The sequence below is a fragment of the Solanum pennellii genome, chromosome 7, assembly GCF_001406875.1.
Source record: "Solanum pennellii chromosome 7, SPENNV200".
Taxonomy (NCBI): Eukaryota; Viridiplantae; Streptophyta; class Magnoliopsida; order Solanales; family Solanaceae; genus Solanum; species Solanum pennellii.
The window spans coordinates 47,295,667-47,321,183 of record NC_028643.1 but is presented as its reverse complement, the minus strand read 5'-3'; positions in this window follow the sequence as shown (position 1 = coordinate 47,321,183).

Sequence of the window (25,517 nt, the reverse complement as noted above, 5' to 3'; positions counted from 1 at the left end):
CATAAGGACACTCCCCATAAGAACCACCCGCTATCGTATCCAATACTGCTTTATTATCATCATCCTATCCTCGATAGAAGTATTCCTTCAGTGACTCATCATCTATGCGGTGTATAGGGACACTTCTCAAAAATGAAGTGAATCTATCCCAAGAACTACTTACTAACTCTCGTAGTAGTGCCACAAAGTTGTTCACTCTGTCTTTGTGATTTAGTTTCTTGGAAACCGGGTAGTGAAGTGTTAAGAAAACGTCCCTTAGTTGGTTCCAAGTGAAAATTGAGTTTTAAGGGAGCTTAGTGAACCAAATAGCAGCCTCTTCCGTCAGTGAGAGAGGACATACTCTTAGCCCTATTACATCTAAATCCAAATCAGGTCTCCCTACACAGCTTTTACACACTGCCCCTTACCTAAGCTATATGGGCATATGGTTCCTCAAAAGGTAGCCCTGAAAACAAACCTCTAGCAGTGAACATTTGCATCATACTACTAGTTACCACAAAGGTGTGGCCTTGTGGTAGAGGGGGAAAGACAAGTGTCCCATCAAAGTCTGCGATATTATCATAACCTCTGTAGTATTCTTGAGGTCGTGGAGCGGGAATTTGTCCCCTTTGTTGATTTTCACCAGGATCATCGGGTAATAACTAACGATGAACATCAACCAAAGCTGGGATGTTCTAGGTTGGATCATCATCGTTAATACCCAAGTTTAGATTCATATTGTGTAGTGTACGCTCTAATTCTTGGTTGTAGGGAAACAAGGGTTCTCTTCCTCTCCTTGTATTTGGCATACAAGGAAGATAGTTCTGCAAGAATAAAAAACAATAAAAAAGTAAATTTAAGAAAATATTGACTATACATTAGTAATAAGTTCAAGCTAATCTAAAAGCTACTTTCCCCGGTAGCGGCGCCAAAATTTGATACACTCAAACTTACTTCTTAAATAAGAAGTAAAGCGGTCGTATCAAGTAAAGAACCCAACTAGTGAGGTTGGGATCGTTCCCACGAGGAAATAGTTCAGACTTAACTTTATTATATTATTACTATTATTTAGTCAATTATTTCCCTAGAAAACAAAAGACAATAAAGGGGGAGTTTTATTTCAAAATTAATGGAAATAATTAACTAAATTAAAGTAAACAACTAACAGATTCAAATCTTGGAGCTTAATAAATTAATAAAAGTAACTAGGGCTTGAGTGCTCCCCACAGGTTTCTAACTTGATAATTCTAAAAATAACAATTCTTTACTAGTAACTTGCATGTAAAGTGATAACTTATGTATCTTTAAATCCTTGGTCCGACATCTACAAAATTTCACTTCGCACTTGGTACGACTACATGTGTTTCTATACTAGCCCTTACCATTACCTCATATTAAGCATTGTATTCGATATTTGACTAAGTTTTTACTTCGTACCAATCGACACTACCCTATTTGGTAGTGTACACTAAATCAATGTTGATAATTCTTTTCTAATTATCTACCTCCTTGGTCCGGCAAGTATCATTAAGGAGAGTTCTAACGTTGGCCATCCATTTAAAAGACTTCTAAACGAAAGCATTATCAATACATGCAAGATAACCATTCTAGAATTGCTATTTTAGTTAGATTTTATCTCATTATTCATCCATGGTTCCCACAACCCTAGTTATGTAGTTTAGTTACCCATGTCATAATCACACTATTCATATATTTAATATAAGAATTCATGCACTTACTTTAATGAGAAAGAATAAAATCCAGAAATTCACTTGATTTATCAATAAAAGCACCAACAATCAATTCATGAAAAAGTGTAACAATTGCTGAAATTAATCCTTCAATACTTGAAAAAGAGATCTAAAGATTATCCAAAAGTCTAACTATCAAAAATTCTGACCCCAAAAATGGTTTTTTTTTGAACTATTTATAATAAAAACAAAAACCTAATAAAACAAGGATTCTAATTACAGAAAATCTGTCAAGACGTGTCTTTGTTGACGGACCTCGGACAGACCATCGTGGTCACGATGGGCCGTCATGCCCTCCGTCGTCCCATACTTCAGAAATTCTTCTGATGCTTTCTTCATTACCCTTAACGAACAGGTGTGACGGACCGTTCCAAGCACAATGTTCTATCAAAGGTCTCCTTTCCATAATACTCAAACTTCTTGGAATTTGGGTACTGGGACTTATCTCTTATTATTACGACAAACCAGAATCACGGACGGTCGTGGCTATGACGGTCTGTCGTGGACTTCTGTAATCCCACACTAGGTCACACTTCCCCATCTTCCTTCAGCAACTTCTATCCTCACTGCGATGCCACCTACGAACCATCATAAGCTCCGTAGGTGGTCTCTTCTGCATTACTCGCTCAAAATCTTCCGCGTTCATCTTTGGACAGATTTTTTGAAAATAAGGAGAAACTTACATAAAAATCAATAGAAAAAGGCTTTTGGACACACACTAAACTTGAGGAAAAAGAATTAAAAATATCGTGAAACCACGGTACATCAGGTAGACAAATCATTTCCCTAGTCTTTTCAATTACATACTCGATTCTTTGTAGGTAAGGGACTACAATGAATCATTGCACTTGTAAGTAAAATATACGATTAAAAAGATCTTTGAACTACACAACAACAAGAAGAAAAAGTCTAAAAAATAAAGTAAGTGTTGGGGAAGGAGCTCTCAAATTTGGAGGAGCAAATTTCAAAATATTCGTTCGAGTTGTTCTAAAATTACGACCATGATTGTAAGGTCTTATGTTCATATATAAAATAAGTTGTGTGCTTTGAATTCATTAAAATATGTCAAATTCAAACCATAATTCACAAATAACGAATTAAGAAATCCTAGTGACTTCACTTTCAAGAAATTGCATGTTGTTATAGGAAGAGCTTTCCTTGATTATTCATAGTCCTTATTATGTTCTAAAATTTTTAAGTTTTTTGCAAATTTAACTATGTGATTTTGATGAAAGCTAAGAAGAGGCTTGTCCGCAACCTCTGAGAGGTTAACGATGCTAATTGCATTCGGATTCAAGACTCTAGGTGTGACAGGGTCTGAGACTTCTTTTTGAAGGATCATGGTGACAGTTTTAAGTGCTAACAAACGAGCACCATAGACAGGTCATTCTCCCATCGGTGGCTGAAACACTATTTTTGACACTTTTTAGGCTAAAATGTTGCATCCTCCTCGAGGTCCATTAGGAGGTCCTTCCGAAGTCGAACCTGGATGCTGACAATCTAAACACACTTTAATATATATCCTAAGCCACTTCACCATGTTTTTTTGACTCTTAAAACCCCTTTAAATATTTAAAGGAACAATAGGTCATTTTTTACAAATCTTTGATCGTCGTGGTCATCCCTTGACATTTTTGTTGTAATACCTCCTAATAAAGTTAAATACATCCATTTCAGAAGTCATACTCGGATTTTGAGAATCTAAACATACTGTAATATATATCCTATGCCACTTCACCATGTTTAGTACTTTTTTGACTGTTAAAACCCCTTGAAATATTTAAGGGAACAATAGGTCATTTTAAACAAATCTCCGAATGTCGTAGTCGTCCCATGACATTTTGGTTGTAATACCTCCTAATAAAGTTAAATACATTCATTTAGGTCTATAATAATCATTATACTCCACATAAGACTCTATTCTATATTTTTAAACTTCTGGGGTGTTATAAATGTGGTAGCACATGCCTTGAGTTGAAAGACAGTAAGTATGGGTTGTCTAGCAATTTAGCAGGTCACGAGCATCCTTTCGCTAGGGATGTCAATTCCTTGTACTATATCTATGTGATGATTGATTTTTCAGAATTTAGTAAGGTTTTGGCTTATGTGGAGTCTAGGTCATCCTTGTTGGACCAAATTCAGACTCAACATTTTGATGACGTTGATTAATGTAAGATTCAAGACAATGTGATAAAAGGAGAATCCAAGGATGTCATTCTCGATACTGAGGGAGTTTTTAGGATAAAAGGTCTATTTGTGTTCCTCAAATATATGATTAACTAGACAAATCATGAAGGAGGCACCTTGATTGAGGTACTCTATTCATCCAGGGGATACTAATACATATTGTGGGTAATAGAAGCATTATTAGTTGTGTCATATGAAGAGTAACACAGTATATTTAGTATCAAGATGTTTGAATTATCAACAAGTGAAGTATGAACACCTCAAACATGGAGGTGTGACTGAGAGGATGCTCATACTTGAGTGGAAGTGCAAGGGTATTTCTATGGAATTTGTGGTAGGGTTTCCACATACCTTTTATAAGTTTGTCGTGAATCATTTGACTAAGCATGCCTACTTCATACAAGTTTAGACTACCTCAAATTTAGATAAGTTAGCCAAGATCTATATCTGAGATGTAGTTCGTTTGCATGACGTTCTGCTTTCTATTAATTCTGATCGTGGAGCACAATATACATCTCATTTCTTAAGGTCGACATAGAAAGAGTTGGGCACTCGGGTGGATCTTAATACTGCATTTCTCTCTCAAACTGGCAATCAATTTGAAAGGACTATATAGATTCATTATGAAATATTGTGGGCTTGTATGATCATCTTTGGTGGTCATTTGGATCAGTGCTTGCCATTATTGGATATTTATTACAATAATAGTTACCATTTGAGCACTGAAATGGCACCATTTGAGTGTCTAGATGGTAGGATATGTCTATCTCCAATTGATTGGTTTGATTCATTTGAGGTTAGACTATCGGGTAAAAAAATGTTTAGGGAGACCTTGGACAATGTCAAGTTGATGAAAGATAGACTTCTCATGGCTTAGAGTAGGCAAAAGAGATATGAAGATAAAAAGGTTCATGATTTGGGGTTTATGGTTGAAGAGAGGCTTTCATTTGAAGGTTTCGACCATGATGGTTATGATGAGATTTGGAAAAAAGGTCAAGTGATCCCAAGGTATATTTGTCCTTTCTAGATTGTGGTGCATATTGGTGAGATGGTATATTAGTTTTCTTTCACATCTGGTTTGTTGGAAATTCACCCCGTATTTCATATGTTGAAAAGGTATGATTAGGGTGGTGCTCAAGTGATTCAATGGGATTTTTTGTTACCCTATCAGAATTTTACTTTTAAGGAGGAACTAATAACTATTTTTGATAGGCAAATGCAAAAGTTGAGGTCGAAAGAAATTTCTTTAGTGAAGCTTTAATGGAAGCATCGTCTAGTGGAGGAGGCTACATAGGAGACCTGGTCAGACATGAGGATTATATATCTTCAACTTTAAAAGAGTTTGTGTCCGTTCTATTCTTTTTCCATTCGAGGAGGAACATTGTTTGTCTGGTAGATAATGTAATGACCCGCTAGGTCTTTTTGAGAACTAGGACTATTTTGGCTTCTCCCGTAAAATTTAAATGAGAAATTTGAAATATTTGGGAACTATGAGTATCTAGTTAAGGAAAATTTTATTAAATGATTAATAAGGTTGAATAGTTAATTGGCCAAGTCCCCGACTTATTTGATATTTTTATACCACTTGGCCCACATAATTAAAATAAGTTAGACGGGTTAATAGTATTTTTATCATAATTTGAGTAATTAATATAAACGAGGGCATTTTTCGGTTGGGATATCGAAGAATACAAAGTTTGCTTAAGGTGGAAAAACTCTTGAAAAATTTTTAATGTATATTTTCATGTCTTGATTTTCGGAAAATTAAAAATCAATTTTTGTTTTATTGATTGATAGGTAATGGTTGTGAATCGGTGGGTTAGGAATCATATGCATTGGGTTGGAAATTTTAGAATTTTTTGTTTGACAGATAGAGAAGAGGAATCAAATAATTTTTTGATTAGTTATTGCAACACGTGATGGTTTTTCTAGGAGGGTGAAATATGCTAGTGAGTTGGAATAAAATAGAAGAGGATAATGTTGCTTGTTTTCTTTGTAGTTGGAGTGTTTGGTTATTGTTAATATTAGAAGTACAATTGTTGTAATTAGTGAAGTTGAGGGAAAATATTTGGGGTCACGTTGATTACTTTAATTGATAGGGGAACCTTTTTTTAATTTTCGAGGTCTCCACTGGTTTATTACCAAGTGTTCATAATTTCGATTTATATTAATTATTTATCATAGTATAGATCTAGTTTTTATAGATTGAAATAGGTAATTGATTATTTGGTTTATATTATATTATTAACATTAAATTTGACATACATGGAGAAACTAAGGCTTAACACTTGGCTTGAAATTAGCAAATAGGATCCTTGACATATAAAATATAACAAGAGTAGAAGATTGATTGGAGATATGAGTTAGTTTGGTGTCTAGGTTAGACATATAATATTTTGAGTGTCTATGAACTCACTTAGTAATGAATATTGCACAATTGGTAGATTTGGAATGTTGCGAAGCTTTGCAAAAAGGGAAGGAAAAATTTTGAGGATTCGTGGCACGGGGTCGACATATAAGGTATGTTAAGACATTCAGACTTCATTGAAGGAATTTTTGCTATTTGAAGATTAACAATGAAATATATCATGGGTAAGGGTGAAAGATGGGGGTCTTGTACCAAAGGTGTGATGGCAAGGTGTAACACTCCTAGAGCATGTCAGATCCGGGGAGCAACCCCTAGGCATAATCGCCGTCATCGTCCTCGAAGAAGACTAATACTAGGCTCTTACCATTCGTTATTGCATTTCATAGGTTAAAAAGTGTGGAAAATTTAAAACATTTGATCTACGTATACAGTATGAGGTTTACGTAGACCTCTCATTTACACATACTATATATATTGGGAGTTTACTTAGACTCTTCGCAATAAGAATCTTACTTAGTCTTCTACATTTATGTCACACATATATTTAACATACACTATGTAGTCGTAATAAGGATGTCTCATATTAAACCATCTAAACGGAATAGAACAATATGGGCATAGCCACTACAAGAATGTTACAATGCATGTTAGGGCTTACAACAATATCTTGAACAACAAGAGTGAAACAAGTTTCATTAGACTATAGCAATTCACACATGTAGAATGAGAAAATTCACCATCCTCTGATCTTGAGGACATATCCACACTTGGAGAAATGACCCAACACTTCCTTAAAAAGTTGGCATGAACCCTTCAATAACCAGAACCTAACACTTTTGGGAAAAAGGGAGAAATAGGAGTTAGCACATTAGCAAATTTCTTTGAGAAGTGTTTTCTACAACCCAAGAACACATGCGAGACAATAATCACATAATACTTAAGAAAAAAATATATTCAACACAAGACCAACATACTTTAGTTATGACAAGTCAACATGTGCATAACATAATAAGATTAATAGACAATGCGACTCTAACATCATTTTATAACCACAAAGGGTGTTCACGAGTTTGTAACATTATAACCTAAGTATAGCCCTTACTCATAACCCCTTACCAAGGCTACTAATGCAATGGTCAAGTGAAATCTTTTAACTCCACTCAACCCAACAAACTAACTAAAGGATCATGAATAATGCCTAACTTCACATAACATAGCATTATAAGTGTTCATACCCATATTTAGAAATATAAAACATTATAATGAAGATTCAACATAAGCATACCATTTATTTCCCAAGTTTATAAGAACATAAAAATCACCACTTTGGATTTCCCTTAAGGCCATCTACTGAAATCTATAGGTAATGTCAACATAGACTATGTCAAACCCCTTAAGTCCTCATAGTTAGAGTTCTTTTTCTTACTTCATTTTTCTTTTGGGAACATATTGCCTTAACTGACATAGACCACTAATTTGGAGTCCAGTGTCGTCGACCTACCAATAAATGAACATATCATCTACGTGGATCCACTTGATAGTATTCCTATGGGAGAAACATAGTTCATGAACTAGGAGATGTAATGGGGACCCTTTTATGCTACATGCATTATAGTATCCAATCTCATGACTACAAATAGTGAACCTACCTTCCCTATTTGGGGAGGGACACTCCTCAGTACTAGTTCACTCGGTGCTTAGCTAGAGTCCCTATTGAAATATCTTTCTTTAAAAATTATAACTTAGTTTAGGTCAAAGGACAACAACCCCTTGCATAGTCATATTCATTATCTCAATAGGAATTGCATGAGAACACGTTTCAATACAACCATCATATGTGATATTAGCACATTAACGTCATCATATTATAGTAAGACACATAGGTACTTCATACAAACCTTATATCATTAAATCTTAAGCATAATCTAACAATCACATAATCAAGAAATTTTAATTACATCATCATACCACACCTACTCAACCAAATTACAAGACATACCTCAATTGAACTCCATTACTAAGTACAAGCCATCATAATTGAAGTAAAATTTGAGATAAGAAAAGACATACCAAAATCTCCTTCAATAGCCATCATCCATGGTCTTACCATAAGCCAATAAATTTCATCAAACAATAGGTGTAACAACATCATGCAATAGTAATTTAAACAAGAACTAAGTCAATTTTGTATCATCACTATCCCTATTAACTTTAATGAATAACCTAGGGTGTAGGAGAAAAGGGTTCATTCAAGAATTATTCAAGAACCAAGATTAATCCCTACAATAATAGCTACTAGGAAGTCCATAAACGAATCAGAACAAATAAAACAGCCAACACATTCCCTATTTCCTTCAATATACAAGTAAGAACCAAGAATTCATGCAAATTGGGGAAAGGACATGATATACCCAAAATTTCAATATTAACATCAGTTACTCAGCAATATACACATTATTAGTCATAGTCATTCATAATTCAACGTAATTAATCATCAATTTCGACATAAAAAGGAAACCCGTTTGTAGAGAAAAACTGTAAGAATTGGGTAATTTGAAAATCCACTTTGAGAGGACCTATTGGGGAAAGGAATCTCAAGAGTGAAGAACCCATACCTTAATGAAACTTTGTCCCTGAAAATTGGGTGAAAACCTTGGAGACATTGTCTTCTTCCTCGAGCTTCTTGTTCCTTAATGGAGGATGAATGAAGAAAGAGAAAGTAGAGAGAAGTTGGAGCAATTTGGGTTTCAATTTGTGTTTGAGTTTTGGAGTGGGAAACAAATGATTTTCACCTATAGTCAATATCTAGTCCACCCCCAAAAAACCCAAACTACCCATCAATAAGTTGGACATCCAAAAGTAACGTACAATTAAACTTAATTATGAACCCCTGCCAATCTTCACGACCCACTTCACGCTCCGTGAAGTGATTTATGGACCGTGGTAGCAATCGTGGAGTGGTGAGACAGTAGCTCCCTCAAACGGGCTGCCTCCACTTTTCCATCTATGGGAACTTCATGAGCCACATTGACCCCCTCCTTGACGATGCACCACGGCTCGTTAAGTGTCTCGTGGTGATCTTAGACAATAGCTCCAAAACGACTCACAAAACTCCTCTCAAATATCTAAGGCATTTTTGTAACATTCCAAAAAATATACTTGTCTATTGAAGGGTCTATTAAGTTTTAAGAATATGTATTCGGGAACATAGGAATCCCAATGCCCAATATTGAATAATATTGGGTCTCTTAGAGAATATTGGCTTAAGGGTGTTATCCAATTTCTATGTATTAAAAAGTAACTTAAAATACACTTAGATGGTAAATGCTCCAATCCAAGCATGTTTAAGAATTGTACCTGCAATGAAGACCCTAAGCTAAAATTTTTGTTTTCTTAGCTTACACACATTAGGTACGAGGCATCCAAGTGTCAAGCCTAGGTACCACAACACATGACCATTTAATATGATCATGTAGAATAAGCAATGCCCAAGGACATAGTGAGGATCCTTGGGACAAGAAGTAAACTTTCCAAGTGACACAACAGAGTGCATGGTTAGTAAAGTGCACGGCAACACATGTGCTAGCAGCCAAGAGACCAAGCAACCAAGCCCAACCGATTCGGTTAGGGTGGTTAGGGGGCCGGCACGCCTTAGGTCAAGCCACGTGGGGTTGAGATTCCTAACGAATCCTACGATCTTCTAACTTACTTAATTAGATAACTAACCTAGGACTAACTAAAATGAACTATCTAAAATTACCGAAATCCTAAGACCTAACTGGGTGACACTAGCTGAGTAACTACCAAAGAAACATCCTAGAACCTAACCTAGGATGGTCCAAACGGGTTAGTTATGGTCCTAGTGGCTTAGGGGTACTTTAGTAACTACCCTAGGTAACTTAATTAGTTAAATCACAAACATATTTAATTAATTCAAATTCATGGTCAAACTCGAAACCCTTAGAAAATTTACAGAATTCGGCTAAGCCAAATGCTCTCCTATTTTTAGACAATTTAGGAGGGGATTTTTTGTAATTAGATAATTGATTTATTTCATTATATTGATTATCCTAAGTTGAGTTAGACAATATTCAGTTCATAAGACCTAGAGTCACGTTGATCTAGTAGAAACTTACGACTAAAAAATAGTGAACAAACGTAAGAAAAATAGAAAAATACTCTTCGTTCTCCTTAGGCTATTTCAAAGAAATTCTTCAAAATTTTCATGCAAAGTACAGGGTGATCTTCGTAGATTCAATTCTACTGTAAGGTATGGGTTTTTCTCTCTTGGACTCCTTTCCCCAGGAGGCTTTTCAAACATTTTGAATTCAAGAAAACTAAAACTAGGGTTGTTCCCAATGAAATTGTCAAAAGTTCATTTCCCTAGTTCTCCCTTTTCCCGATCATAGTAGTATGTATAATGCAAATCTCGAGCATATTATTGGTATGTTATTCTAACTGGTCATTATGTGTAGTTTTCTATGATTTGATAATGTCTAATGAGACGTATAGGTTATATCCGTATGATTAGAGTATCATTTACATGATATAAGAAATATTTTAATACATAATTGAGTTCGAGAAGATGAAATTGATATAAGTCGTTATGAAATTCAGTTTACTATTGAAAGGATTAAGGTTTTGATTACAGTGCGTGTTTATAGTAGATATGTTTGTATGTTTTTAGAATGCAATGTTTCCAAGAAGAATTTGGAATAAGAGTCAAAGCTAGTTAATGAATCTTCAATGCCAAATTAACTTTATAGCTTGGCCAAACTAAGCATTGAATTGTTCTTATAAGCTAATCAAATGTTAAAAGTTAGCTTGCTTAAAATGATGAGAATACTATGGTATATACATGAAGTTTATTGACTTGGATATTGGCAATATCATTACAAGTGTTTAGTGAAAGTTTGGTTTATTCTAATAAATTGGCCGGCAATATGATTGAGAAAATATGTAATAGAATTGACCAATGACAAAGTTATACCAATCTTATATGGCCATTGTAAATTATGATGTATCTTGTAAGGCCAAATACATGTTAAAGATTTACTTGAAAAGATGTTACTCACTAACTCATAACGTAGGGTATGCCAATGATAGGGACAAGTCCCAACATACCCTATCTAAATGAATTTATGAACATAGTAGCACATTTGAATAAGCCTTATAACTTTCATAAATAATGGTGACAAGACTACCAAATAACATTGAACACGATAAGGTGAGTAATGAAATAACTAAAAGCTTATGAGTTATCCAATTGATCTATAATGGGATGTTAAAGAAAGTGAGGCAAGTCTCACTTGCACCTAAACAATTATGCTAATGATACTCATCTAAGAGGGTGTTATAAATCGTGAGACAAGTCTCATTCACAGCTTAATGATAATGTAAGATTTAAGTTCACATTCATCAAGAATAGAAAGGGATGACCATTCATCCATTGACCTAAGCATACCTCATACTAGAACCATGCTTCAATAGTGTGTGAGTCAACTCTAAAAGTTCTAAAGTATGATAAATTGAGTTAAGCATCGATAAACTAGTAATGAGATTGTGCAAGCACATATAAGCCTCATGAGATGATACTACCACCTAGGTGGAAAAAGGTCTTTAAAATCTATGAACTATGTCGCCAGCATAGGTTACTAGCTAGTGGATCAACCTAAGAAAGTTAGGAAGTACTCGGTTTGCTTTTGTCGGTGAACCACCTCTTTTAAGTGTGGGGAAGACACTGAATTTCATTTTAGCTCACATGATCTATGTCGGTTAAATGCTAAAGATTTCTTTAAGAAAGTAAGAAAGAAATAAAGAAAGAACTAGGAAGATGACTGGTGTTCGTATAGGATGACCAAATTGTGAGGTTAGACTAAGTAATGATGTAAGTCATTCTTAGTCATTGCACAGAAAGATCCCAGTGGAAGTCTTAAAAAAATATCCTAAGTCAACCTAGCATGTTCAAAGTGAACATGATATCAAAGAAGAAGAAATGTAAGTTCAAAGTGAACTAAGTAAGCAAAAGCATAAGTAAATCAAATCATTGGTGTTTGATAAGAATGAAATTTTAACAGCCATTGACTTATGCCAATAAAGAAAGCAAAACATAAAGACTCATCAATTGGAGTATCAATATATGTCCCGTCATCTTTATATTATGAAAATGATCAAATTATGGGCTTAGCCAATAAAGATTGGCTCATAAAGACTTCATGCCAAATTTAACAAGGATGGACAGAATAATTTGTGAGTAGGGTAGTCAAATCATTTCCTTAGTCTTTTGGATTACTTACTTGAATCTTTGTAGTAATGGGACTACAATGAATCATTGCACTTGTATGTAAAACATAGTGTCAAAGGAGATCATTGAACTACACAGCAAAAAGAAGAAAAGATTATATAATAAACTACGTCTGGGAGAGGGAGCTCTCAGCCTAAGGGGAGCGAAAATATTAAATATTGCTGGAGTTGTTCTAAAATTATGTTCATGATTCCAAGGTCTTATGTTCATATAGAAAATGAGTTGTGTGCTTTAATGCATGAGAATGTCATATTCATAGCATGGTTCATAAATAACGAATTAGGAAAGTGAAGTGACTTAACTTTCCAAAAATGGCTTGTTGCTATAGGAAAAGCTTTCCTTGATCATGCATAGTGCATATGTGCTTATGTGCATAAACCCATACTTAGAACAAGTTTGTTCTAACACATATACAATTACTATTTTTATAGGTGCAGGTCCTAGAAGAAGATTGAAGATCACTTGAAGCTGTTTGGACTAGTACCTCAAGACTTTGGTAAGTCCTCTTGAGTTCGAGGATGCCTAAGCTTTATTTTCTACCTTAGTAGATGAGACATTTCTAGTGGATGTTGTCTCTAGAATTTCATTTCAAAAATTTGTTCAAACTTTTGTATTAAGGCCGATTTTGCAATAATTAATGATAGTATGAATTCTTCATTTAAATTTTTCAACCTGTTAATAGGTGGTTATTTATTTTGAGTTGTTAATATATCACTCTTATGCAAGAAATATATGAAGTCTAAGTACACTTCAGTAAATTCAAAGAGTTCTAAAATTTTCCGCTAATTTAACTGTATGATTGTGATGAATGCTAAGATGAGGTTTGTTCGTGACCTTTGAGAGGTTATTGACGCCGTTCTCATCTAGGGTCTAGGACCGGGTGTGACAAACTTGATATCAAAGCATGAGGTTAAATTACCTAGGAACTATGGCTCAAAAAAACCACATTGCGTAGTTTCTAGCATATGGTCACAACAATGACAAAGAGACTTAGTGGTGTTAAGAATCTTCCCTTCTTCTACTCTTTATTGTGTTGTGTAGTGTTTTGTCATTTTGTGTCATTGTAGAATCTTGCTTCCTTCTTGTGTGTGTGTGTTGAAAAATGAACACAAGAAGAAATGTAGGAAGGAGAGTTGGAGAAGCAGTTGCTGGGGAAACCAAGCTCCTCCTCAAGCCCTAGCCGCTGGAGTGTAAGTGCCTGTCAACCCAGCTGCGTTGACAGATGGAGAAGTGAGAGCAGCACTGGTTTAGATGGCCCAAGACATCACTGCTCAGTCACATGCTATCACAGCCCAGGCCACTAAAGAGGGTGTCCGAGGGAGAACCCACATGCTAGAACCATGGCTAGCAGAGTTAGAGATTTCACCAGGATGAATCCTCTAGTCTAATTTTGGTCCTAAACAAATGGGGATCCCCACGAGTTTGTGGACGAGGTTCACAAGATTCTCTATTCTATGGTAATTGTATATGTGTTAGTACAAACTTTTACTAAGTATGGGTTGGTTGCATACCAGCTCAAGGATGTGGCTCAGGTATGGTACAAGATGTGGGTAGATGGCCGAGCACCAAGAGAAGACCTCATCACTTGGGACTTTCTCAAGACTATATTCCGTGAGAGGTTCTTTCCCAAAGAGCAGAGAGAGGCAAAGGTTGAGGATTTCATCAACCTACATCAGGGAGGTATGTCAGTCAAGGAATACTCCTTGAAGCTTTTAAAACTTTCCAAATATGCTTCTTCCCATGTGTCCAGTAGTAGAGATTCGATGAATAGGTTTTTGACTGGCGTATCGTAGGATCTGAAGGAGGAATGTCGGGCAGCCATGTTTAATTATAAGATGGACCTTTCTAGGTTGATGGTACATGCATAGATAGTGGAGGAGAGTCGTCGGAGCAACAGAGGCTGAGAAGGCAAGAAGCCTAGGCCCTCGGATAAAGCGGGTTCTAGCACTGGTAGGAGTTCATTTTGATTCCAGGACAGGCCCAAGCTCAAGAAGTTGAACCATCACTCAGGTAATCCTACTCCTTCCAGGAACACTGATTCCAAATAGAGAAAGTTTGGCCCCAAGAAGGGAATGATAGAAATTCCCAGCGTGACATAAATCAAAGTGGTAAGTGTGGCTGTTTGTATGGAGGTGAGTTCATGGTAGGTTCTAATGCCTTCTATGGGTGCGTCAAAAGAGGTCATATGATAAGGGACTACCGACATGTGAAGAATCAGGCCAAGTATGATACTCAGCATCAGCTTAATCGTACTGTGGCATCCGAGCCTCACATAAGGAATCTTTTCTATGATTTGAAAGGTAGAGAGGAGAAGGAGAAGTTAGATTATGTGGTTATGGTACCTTGCATGTCTTCTTTTTTCCTGTGTACGCATTGTTTAATCCAGGATCGACTTTATCTTTTGTTACTCCTTTAGTAGCTAGTAAATTTTACTTGCTTCCTGAGATCTTGCATGAAACTTTTTTAGCTAGTAGTCCCATAGGAGTCAGCATTCGAGAGGAAAGAGTGTATGGAGATTGCCCAATAACTGTTCTTGATAGAGTTACCTATGCTGACATAATATTATTAACCATGCTTGACTTTGATATAATTATGGCTATAGATTGGCTCCATTAATGCTATGCTACCATAGACTATCGAAACAGGTAGTAAGGCTTCAGTTTCATAATGAGTTAGAGCTGGAATGGGAAGGGCGTAGTTGAAATCCAACTGTACAAATAATTTTCCATCTTAAAGCCAATAAGGTGTTAGCTACGGGGTATTTATATCCCTTAGTAAGAGTCAACGACATAGAACACGATGTTTCTTCGATAGACTCTATGTCCATAGTGAATGAGTTTAAAGAGTTCTTTCCGGAGGATTTACCAGGAATCCCTCCTGAAAGTTAATTTTACTTTGGTGTTGACTTATATCCCAACACCGAACCAATTTCCGTTCCTCCCTATAGAATGGATCCATTTGAACAGGAAGTGTTGAAGTTTAAGTTTAAAGACCTACTTTATAGGGGCTTCATCCAGCTGAGAATATCCCCATAGGGTGCTCCAGTGTTGTTCTTTAAGATAAAAGGATGGAACCCTTAGAATGTGCATCGATTATCGACAACTCAACAAAGTCATTATAAAGAAAAAATACCCTTTCCCAGAATGGATGATCTATTTGATCATCTCTAAGGTTCAAGTTTCTTCTCTAAAATAGATCTCCAGTCAGGGTATCACCAGCTTAGAGTGAGACAAGAGATCATTCCTAACACTACCTTCCATACTATGTATGGTCATTACGAGTTTCTTGTCATGTCATTTGGTCTTACTAACGTACCAGCCGCGTTATGGATCTTATGAATAAGGTCTTCCATGAATACCTTGATTCTTTTGTCATAGTATTCATTGTTTACATCCTCATATACCCTAAGACAAGAGAAGAGCATAAACATCATTTGATAATGGCATTGCAAGTACTTAGGGAACGTCAGCTGTATGCAAAATTCAGCAAATATGAGTTTTGGCTGAGATCATTGACCTTAGTTTGTCATATAGTGACCGACCACGGTGAAGAGGTTGATCCAAAAATATTTAGTCAGTAAAGAACTGGCCGAGACCCCTTACTTCTACAGACATCCGGAGTGTCTATGGTTTCGGTAATACCATCACAAATTGGTTGAGGGTTTTTTCGCTATTGCTGCTCCATCGACAGCTTCAACAAAGAAGAAGGTGAAGTTTGAGTGGTCTAAAACTTTTGAAATGATCTTTCAAGAGCTCAAAGACCGAATCACTTCAGAACAAGTTCTCACATTGCCGAGGAGTGGTGAAGGTTATGTAGTGTGCTGTGATGCTTCCTGAGTAGGTTTGGGATGTGTTCTTATACAGGATGACAAGGTAATTGCATATGCATCAAGCCATTGGAAATCCACAAGAAATATTACCCTACAATGATATTGAGTTAGCTGTTGTGGTATTTGCGTTAAAACATTGGAGAGATTTTTTATATGGTGTACATGTTGATGTATTTACTAACCACAAAAGTCTACAGTATGTTTTTACATAGAGAGAATTGAATCTTCGTCAGAGAAGATTGCTAGAGCTGATCAATGATTATTACATGAGTGTTCACTATAACCCGGGTGAGGACAATGTAGTGGCCGATGCATTAAGCTGATTGAGCATGGGCAGTGTGTCTCATATTGATGATGAGAAGAAGGAGTTGGTTAAAGAGATAAACCAATTTGCTAGATTAGGTCTACAGCTGGTAAATACACAAAGTGGGGGTGTTTCAGTTCATTCAAGTTATCAATTTTTTGTAGATGTTTAAGCTAATAATCTCGACCCAGCACTCATGGAGTTGAAAGACTCAGTGTTGAGTAAGCTGAATAAATCATTCTCCCAAGATGGGACTGTGTGCTTAGATACCATGGAAGATTGTGTGTGCCCAATAATGATATTATGAGACCAAATATTATTGCAGTTGCTCATGCCTCAAAGTATTCCATTCATCCAGGTTCCACCAAGATGTATAATGATCTCAAGGAGGTCTATTGGTGGGAAGGAATGAAGCGAGATATTTCTATATTTGTGAAGGTGTGCCCGAATCGCCAACAGGTTAAGGAAGAACACCTTAAGCATGGAAGACTTACCTAGTTGATTGAGATCCCAACATGGAAGTGTGAGTCTATTATTATGAACTTTGTGGTTGGTCTGCCCCGGACCAGGAAATTGCACGATTCCATTTGGGTCATTGTTGACATGATGACTAACTTTGCTCATTTCATTCCTATGAAGTCTACTTACAGGGCCGAAGATTATGCCAAGCTGTATAATAATGAGATAGTGAGGTGTCATGGGATCCCTTTATCTATCATTTCAGATAGGGGAGCCCACTTCAGTTATCACTTTTGGAGATCTTTCCGAAATAGCTTGGGTACACAGGTGAAGCCCAGTACTACTTTTCATCCTCAGACGGATGAACAAGCAGAGCGTACCGTTCAGACCCTTAAGGAAAAGCTGAGAGTATTTGTTATACACTTTAAAGGTAGTTAGGATCATTACTTGCCACCGATTATGTTCTCTTATAATAATATTTACCAATCCTGTATTGGGATTGCACCTTTTGAAACACTGCATGGCAGGAGATATATGTTCCCAGTTAGGTAGGTTTAGTTAGGAGAGTCTTCCATCCTTTTCCCTAAGATCATACATGAGTTTATGGAAACTATGATCATTTTTAGGGATAGATTGGCTATCGCTTACAGTCGTAAAAAATCTTATGTTGATAACACGAAGAGGGCTCTTTAATTTGAGATAGGTGATCAAGTTTACCTGAAGATATCACCCATGACAGGGACAAAGTTGGGTGATAAAGAGAAGTTGAGTCCGAGGTATATAGGTCCTTATGAGGTCTTACAATGAGACTAGAATGTTTCCAATGAAGTGAAATTACCAAATGACTTGGCTTCTGTTCATCCAATGTTTCATGTTTCGATGCTTAAAAAGTATCTAGGTGATCCGACATCCATATTCCTGTTTAGGGGTTAGGAGTCGATGAGAACCTTTCTTAAAATGGTTCCGTTGAAATTTTAGATAGCCAAGTGAAGCAGATGTGGAACAAGGAGGTTGCAATCGTAAAGGTGTTATGGAGGAACCACCTTGTTGTGGGAGCAACATGGGAGACCGAGGCAGACATGAGATCCCATTACCCTCACTTATTCAGTTCTTGAGGTTAGATATACTCTTCGTAGGTCTAATTTGTTTATGAAACTCTAAATTTTAGTGCATTAGTTGGTTTTGGTGTTTTATGTCCATAATTGTGTGTGTTATACTTGCATTATATGAGTTAATACGAGTTCATGCTTGCATTCATGTTCCTGTTTTTGTATAGATTTGATATGATTTTTATGTCACACGAGTTGTGATATGCATTGAGTTTAATTGAAATTGAGAAGGAAGTTCCTCAATCTCAGATATGAAGCTTCAGATAAGATTTGAGTGATGTGCATCATCTAGAGTAAGTTGTCAATCAAATATTCACAAATAGTAATATTTCAAGTATGTTGAGGTGTTTTTCTAAAATACCATGTTTGATTCAAAATGATGTGTAGTGTCATTCTTGGATGTATGTTCCTAACGTGGGGATAATGTAACATTCCAGAAAATGTACTTGTGTAGTGAAAAGTCTATTAGGTTTTAAGAGTATGTATTGGGGTACATAGACTTCTCAATGCCTAATATTGAGTAATATTGGGCATGTTAGAATATATTGGCTTAACTGTGTTAGCCAATTTCTATGTATTAACAAGTAACTACGATATACTTTGATGTTCAAATTCACCAATCTAAGATTATTTAGGAACTGTACCTATAATGAAGACCCTAAGCTAAAATTTGTGATTTCTTAGTTTACACACATTAGGTACGTGACATCCAAGTGTCAAGATTATGTACATAGCAGATGATCATTTTAAATGATTATGTAGATTAAGTAGTAACCAAGGACATAGTGAGGATCCTTGGGAAAAGAAGTGAACTTTAAATGTTCAACTACAGAGTGCACGATTAGGAAGTTCACCGAAACACATGTGCAAGCACATGTTCTATCGGCCAAGATACCAAACGACCAAGCCCAATAGAATTCGGATAGGGCGGTTAGAGGGTAGGTCAAGCCACGTGGGTTCGAGCTTTCAAACCAATCCTTAGATCTAACAAACTTACCCAACTAGATAACTAACCTAGGATTAACTAAAATAAACTAACTAGTATGCCCGAAATCCTAAGATCTAAACAGGTGACACTAGCCGAGTAACTAACTAAAGAAACATCATAATACCTAACCTAGGATGGTCTAAAGAGATTGGTTATGGTTGTAGTGACTTAGGGGTACTTTAGTAATTATACTAGGTCACTTCATTATTTGAATTGGCAACTTAATTAATTATTTTTAAATCATGGTCAAACCCAAAACCCTTAGAAAAATTTTAGAATTTGGCTAAGTCAAATGCTCTCCGTTTTTAATCAATTTAGGAGGGCCGTTTTGGTAATTAGCTAAATGATTTATTTAATTAAGTTAATTAGAGTAAGTTGAATTAGTTAATATAAAGTTCGTAAGACTTAGACTCACGTTCAACTAGGTAAGAAACTCACGACTGAAAAACAGTGAACAAACGTAAGAATTACAAAAAAATACTCACGATTCTCCTTAGGCGATCTCAAAGCAAATTCTACAATATTTACATACAAAGTACATGGTGATCTTCGTAGATTAAATTTTACACGAAGGTATGGGTTTTCTCCATCGGTTTCCGTTCCCAGGATGATTTGAAAACATTTTGAATTCAAGACAACCAAAACAAGGGTTGTTTCCAATGAAATTGTCAAAAGTTAATGTACCTAGTTCTCCCTATTTCCTATTATAGTAGTATGTATAACAATAATCTCAAGCATGTTCTTGGTATGTGGTGCTAGCTGATCATTATGTGTATGTTTCTGTGATTTGATATTGTCGAATGACACTTATAGGTTACATCCATATGATTAGAGTATCATTTACATAAGATAAGAAATATTGTAATGCCTAATTCTGTTCGTGAAGATTAAATTCTTATAAGTCTTTTATAAAATTCTGTCTACTGTTGAAAGGAATGAAGATTTCGATTACTGTGTGTGTTTACAGTAGATATGTTTGTAAGTGTTTAGAATTCAATGTTTCAAAGAAGAAATAAGAATGAGAATCAAAGCTAGTTTATGAATCTTCAATGCCAAATCAACTTTATAGCTTGGCCAAACTAAGCACTGAATTGTTCTTATAAGCTAATCAAATGTTAAAATTTGGCTTGTTTAAAATAATGAGATTACTATAGTGAAAGTTTGGTTTATGCCAATAAATTGGCCAACAATATTATTTCAAAAATATGCAATAGAATAGGAAAAGACTAAGTCATACAAATCTTATATGGCCAATGTAAATTATGATGTTTCTTGTAAGGCCAAATACATGTTAAATATTGACTTGACAAAATGTACCTCAATGAACTCATAACCTAGGATATGTCAATGATTGGGAGAAGTCCCAAGATATGAAATTACTCTAGAATGGGGTGTCAAAGGAATTTAGACGAGTCTCACTTGCACCCAAACAATTATGTTAAAGATACTCACATAAGAGGGTGTTAGAAATTGTGAGACAAGTATCATTCACACGATAATGATAATGTAAGATTTAAGTTCACATTAATCAAGTATAGAAAGGGATGACAAGTCATCAATTGATGTAAGCATACCTCATAGTATAGGAAAGCTTTCATAGTGTATGAGTCAACTGTAAAAAGTTGTAAAGTATGATAAGTTGAGCTAAGCACTGATAGATTAGTAATAAGCTTGTGCAAGCACATGTAAGCCTCATAAGATTAGATTACCACCAAGGTGGATAAGGGTCTTCAAATTCTCCTAGTCTAAGAACTATATCGCCAGCATAGGTTACTAGCTAGTGGACCCACCTTAGACAGCAAGGAAATATTCATTTTAACTTTGGGAGGTAAACCACCTCTTTTCTGTGTGGGGAAGACACTCGATTTCATGTGTGCTCACCTGATCTATGTCGGTGAAATGCGAAATATTTCATTAAAAAAGTAAGAAAGTAAGAAAGAAATAACTAAAAATATGAGGGGTGTTCCGATAGGATGACCAAAGGGTGAGGTTAGACTAAGTAATGATTTAAGTCATTCTTAGTCATTGGACTGAAAGATCCCAATGGAAGTCTTAGAAGAATATCCGAAGTCAACCTAGCATCTTCAAAGTAAACATGAGATCAAAGAAGAAGAAATATAAGTTAAAAGTGAACTAAATAAGCAAATGCATAAGTATAAAATCTTGAGTGTTTGATAAGAATGAAGTTTTAACAGTTATTGGCTTATGCCAATAAAGGGAGCATAACATAATGACTCATCAATTGGAGTATTAATATACGCCCCAGCATCTTTATATTATGAAAATGATCAAATAATGGCATAGTAAATAAGGATTGTCTTATAAAGACTCCATGCCCAATTTAACAAGAATGGAAAGAATTACTTGTGAGTAGCGTAGTCAAATAATTTCCATAGTCTTTTTGATTACTTATTTGATTTATTGTTGTAATGGGACTACAATGATTCAATGCACTCGTAATTAAAAAATAGGATCAAAGGAGATCATTGAACTACAAAACAAAAAGAACAAAAGACTGAAAAATAAAGTAACTCTTGGAGCGGGAGCTTTGGCCTAAGGGGAGCAAAAATATTAAATTTTCCTTGAGATGTTCTAAAATGATGTTCATGATTCAAAGGTTTTATGTTCATATAGAAAATGAGTTGTGTGATTTAAATGCAAGATAATATGCATATTCATAGCATGATTCTTAAATAACGAATTAAATAAGTGAAGTGACATCACTTACAAAAAATGGCATATTGCTACAGAAAGAGCTTTCCTTGATCATGCATAGTCCTTATGTGTTTATGTGCTTAGACCCATACTTAGTACAAGTGTGTACTAACCCATATAAAGTTACTATTTTTATAGGTACAAGTCCTTGAAGAAGATTGAAGATCTGTTGAAGTTGTTTGGACTAGTACATCCAGACTTTGGTAGGTCCTCTTGAGTTCGAGGATACCTACGCTTTGTTTTCTAGATTTAGTAGATTAGACATAGCTAGTGGATGTTGTCCCTAGCATTTCCGTTCAAACATTTGTTCAAGCTTTTGTATTAAGGTCGGTTTGGTAGCTATTAATGATATTATGAATTCTTCATTTCAATTTTTAAATCTTTTAATATATGGTTGTTTATTTTTAGTTGTTAGTATATCACTATTTTGCAAAAATTATATGAAGTCTAAGTACACTTTAGTAAATTCAAAGAGTTCTAACTTTTCCGCTAAATTTAACTGTATGATTGTGATGAAAGAAAAGTAGAGGCTTGTTTGCGCCCTCTGAGAGGTTAATATGTCGGTCTTACCTAAGTCATAGCACCCAAATATGACAAACTTGATATTAGAGCATGAGGTTATATTATCTAGGACCTAAGGCTCAAAACAACCACTTTTTGTAGTTTCTAGCATATGGTGGTGAAGTGCACCACACCCATGACTTAGAGACTTAGTAATGTTAAGAATCTTCCCTTCTTTTACTCTTTATCGTGCTGTGTAGAGTTTTGACATTTTGTGTCATACTAGTATCTATGTTCCTTCTTGTGTTAGCATGTTAAAAATTATCACAAGAAGAAATGAAGGCAGAAGATTTGGAGAAGCAGCTGCAGGGGGAAACCAAGATCCTCCTCAAGCCCCAGCTGCAGGAGTGCAAGTGCATGTCAACCTAGCTGCGTTGACAGATGGAGAAGTGATAGCAACACTTGTTTAGATGGCCCAAGCCATCACTGCTCAAGCACATGGTATCATAGCGCAGACCAATAGAGAGGGTGCTCCCAGGGGAACCCACATGCTAGGACCATGGATAGAAGACTGAGAGATTTCACCAGGATGATTCCTCAAGTCTACTTCACGTCTAGAACCAATTAGGAGTTTGCTTGGAGTCCAGGATAGGCCCAAGTTCACGAAGGGGCACCAACACTCAGGTAATCCTACTCCTTCCAGGAACACTAATGCCAAAGGGAACAAGTCTAGACCCAAGAAGGTCAACGATTGAAATGCCCAGCGTGATAGAAAGTTGTCTGGTAAGTGTGGCCGTTTTCAAGAGGGTTAATGCATGATAGGTTCTAATTCTTGCTATGGGTGAGGCAAGAGTTGTCATGTGATAAAGGACTACCCACATGTGAAGAATCAGGCCAAGGCATATAATCAGCCTTAGCTTAATCCTACTGCTTCAACGGAGCCTCCCAAGAGGACCAGGTTCTATGCTTTGAAAGTTAGAGAGGAGCAGGAGATGTCATCTTATCGGGCAACTGGTGCCTTGCATGTCATCTTTTTTCCTATGCATGCATTGTTATATCAAGGATCCATTTATATTTTGTTACTACTTTAGTATCTAGTAAATTTGACTTGCTTCCTGAGATCTTGCATGAACTGTTTTTAGTTAGTACACCCATAGGGGACAAAATTAGAGCTTATAGAGTATATAGAGATTTCCCAATAGTTATTCTTGATAGAGTTACCTATGCTGACCTAATAGAATTAACAATGCTTGACTTTGATATAATTTTGCATATCGATTTGCTCCATAAATGCTATGATACCATCGACTATAGAAATATGGTAGTAAGGTTTTAGTTTCTTAAAGAGTAAGAGCTTGAATGGGAAAGGCATAGTCGAATTCCAACAGGCCAAATAGTTTCCCATCTTAAAGCCAATAAGATGTTATCTAAGGGGTATTTATATCACTTAGTCATAGTCAATGACGTAGAATATGAAGTTCCTTCCATAGACTCTTTGTCCATAGTGAATGAGTTTCAAGATGTCTTTCCGGATGATTTACCAGGAATCCCTCCACAACGTAAAATTGACTTTGGTGTTGACTTACATCCCAACACCAATCCAATTTCCATTCCTCCCTATTGAATGGCTCCACTTGAAGTCAAAGAGTTGAAGTTGCAGTTGAAAGATCTACTTGATAAGGGCTTCATCTAGTCGAGAATATCCCATGGCTGCTCCAGTGTTGTTCGTTTAGAAAAAGGATGGAACCCTTAGAATGTGTATCGATTATCTGCAACTCAACAAAGTAACTATAAAGAACAAATACACTCTTCCCAGAATTGATAATCTATTTGATAATCTTTAAGGTTCAAGTTTCTTCTCTAAAATAAATCTCCAGTCAGTGTATCACCAGATTAGAGTGAGACAAGAGATCATTCCTAACACTGCCTTCCATACTAGGTATGGTCATTACGAGTCTCTTTTCATGTCATTTGGTCTCACTAACGTACCAGCCGCGTTATGGATCTATGGATAAGGTCTTCCATGAATTCCTTGATTCTTTTTTCATAGTATTCATTGATGACATCCTTATATACTCTAAGACCATAGAAGAGCATGAACAACATTTGAGAATTACATTGCAATTACTCAGGGAACATCAGTTGTATGCAAAATTCAGCAAATGTAATTTTCGGCAAAGATTAGTAACCTTCCTATTTCATTTTTTGTTCGACTAGCGTGTAGAGGTTGATCTGAGAACGATTGAGTCAGTAAAGAACTTGCCGAGACCCCTAACTCGTATAGAAATCCATAGTTTCTTGTGTTTGGCAAATTACTATGGCAGGTTTGTTGAGGACTTTTCTTCTAATGTTGCTCTATGGAGAGCTTTACCAAAGAAGAAGGAGAAGTTTGAGCAGTCTGAAACTTATGAAAAGAGCTTCCTAGAGCTCAAAGACTAACTAACTTCAGTACCAATTCTAACATTGCCGAGGAGTAGTGAAGGGTATGTGACATATAGTGATGCTTCCCGAGTAGGTTTTGGGATGTGTTCTTATGCAGGATGTCAAGGCGATTGCATATGCATCAAGACAGTTGAAAATCCATGAAAAGAATTACCCTACACATGATCTTGAGTTAGCTGCTGATGTATTTGCGTTAAAACTTTGGAGATATTATTTATATGGTGTACATGTTAATGTATTTATTGAGTATAAAAGTCTTCAGTATGTTTTTACACAGAGAGTCCTGAATCTTCGTCACAGAAGATGGCTAGAGCTGCTCAAGAATTATGACATGATTGTCTGCTATCAACTAGGTAAGGCCAATGTAGTGGCCGATGCTTTGAGACGATTGATCATGGGCAGTGTGTCTCATATTGATGATAAGAAAAAGGAGCTGGTTAAAGATGTACACCAATTGTCTAGGTTAGGTGTACGACTGTTAAATACAAAAAGTGGGGGTATGTCAAATCATTCCAGTTCTGAGTCATCATTTGTTGTAGATGATAAAGCTAAGCAGCATCTTGACGCAGTACTCATGGAGT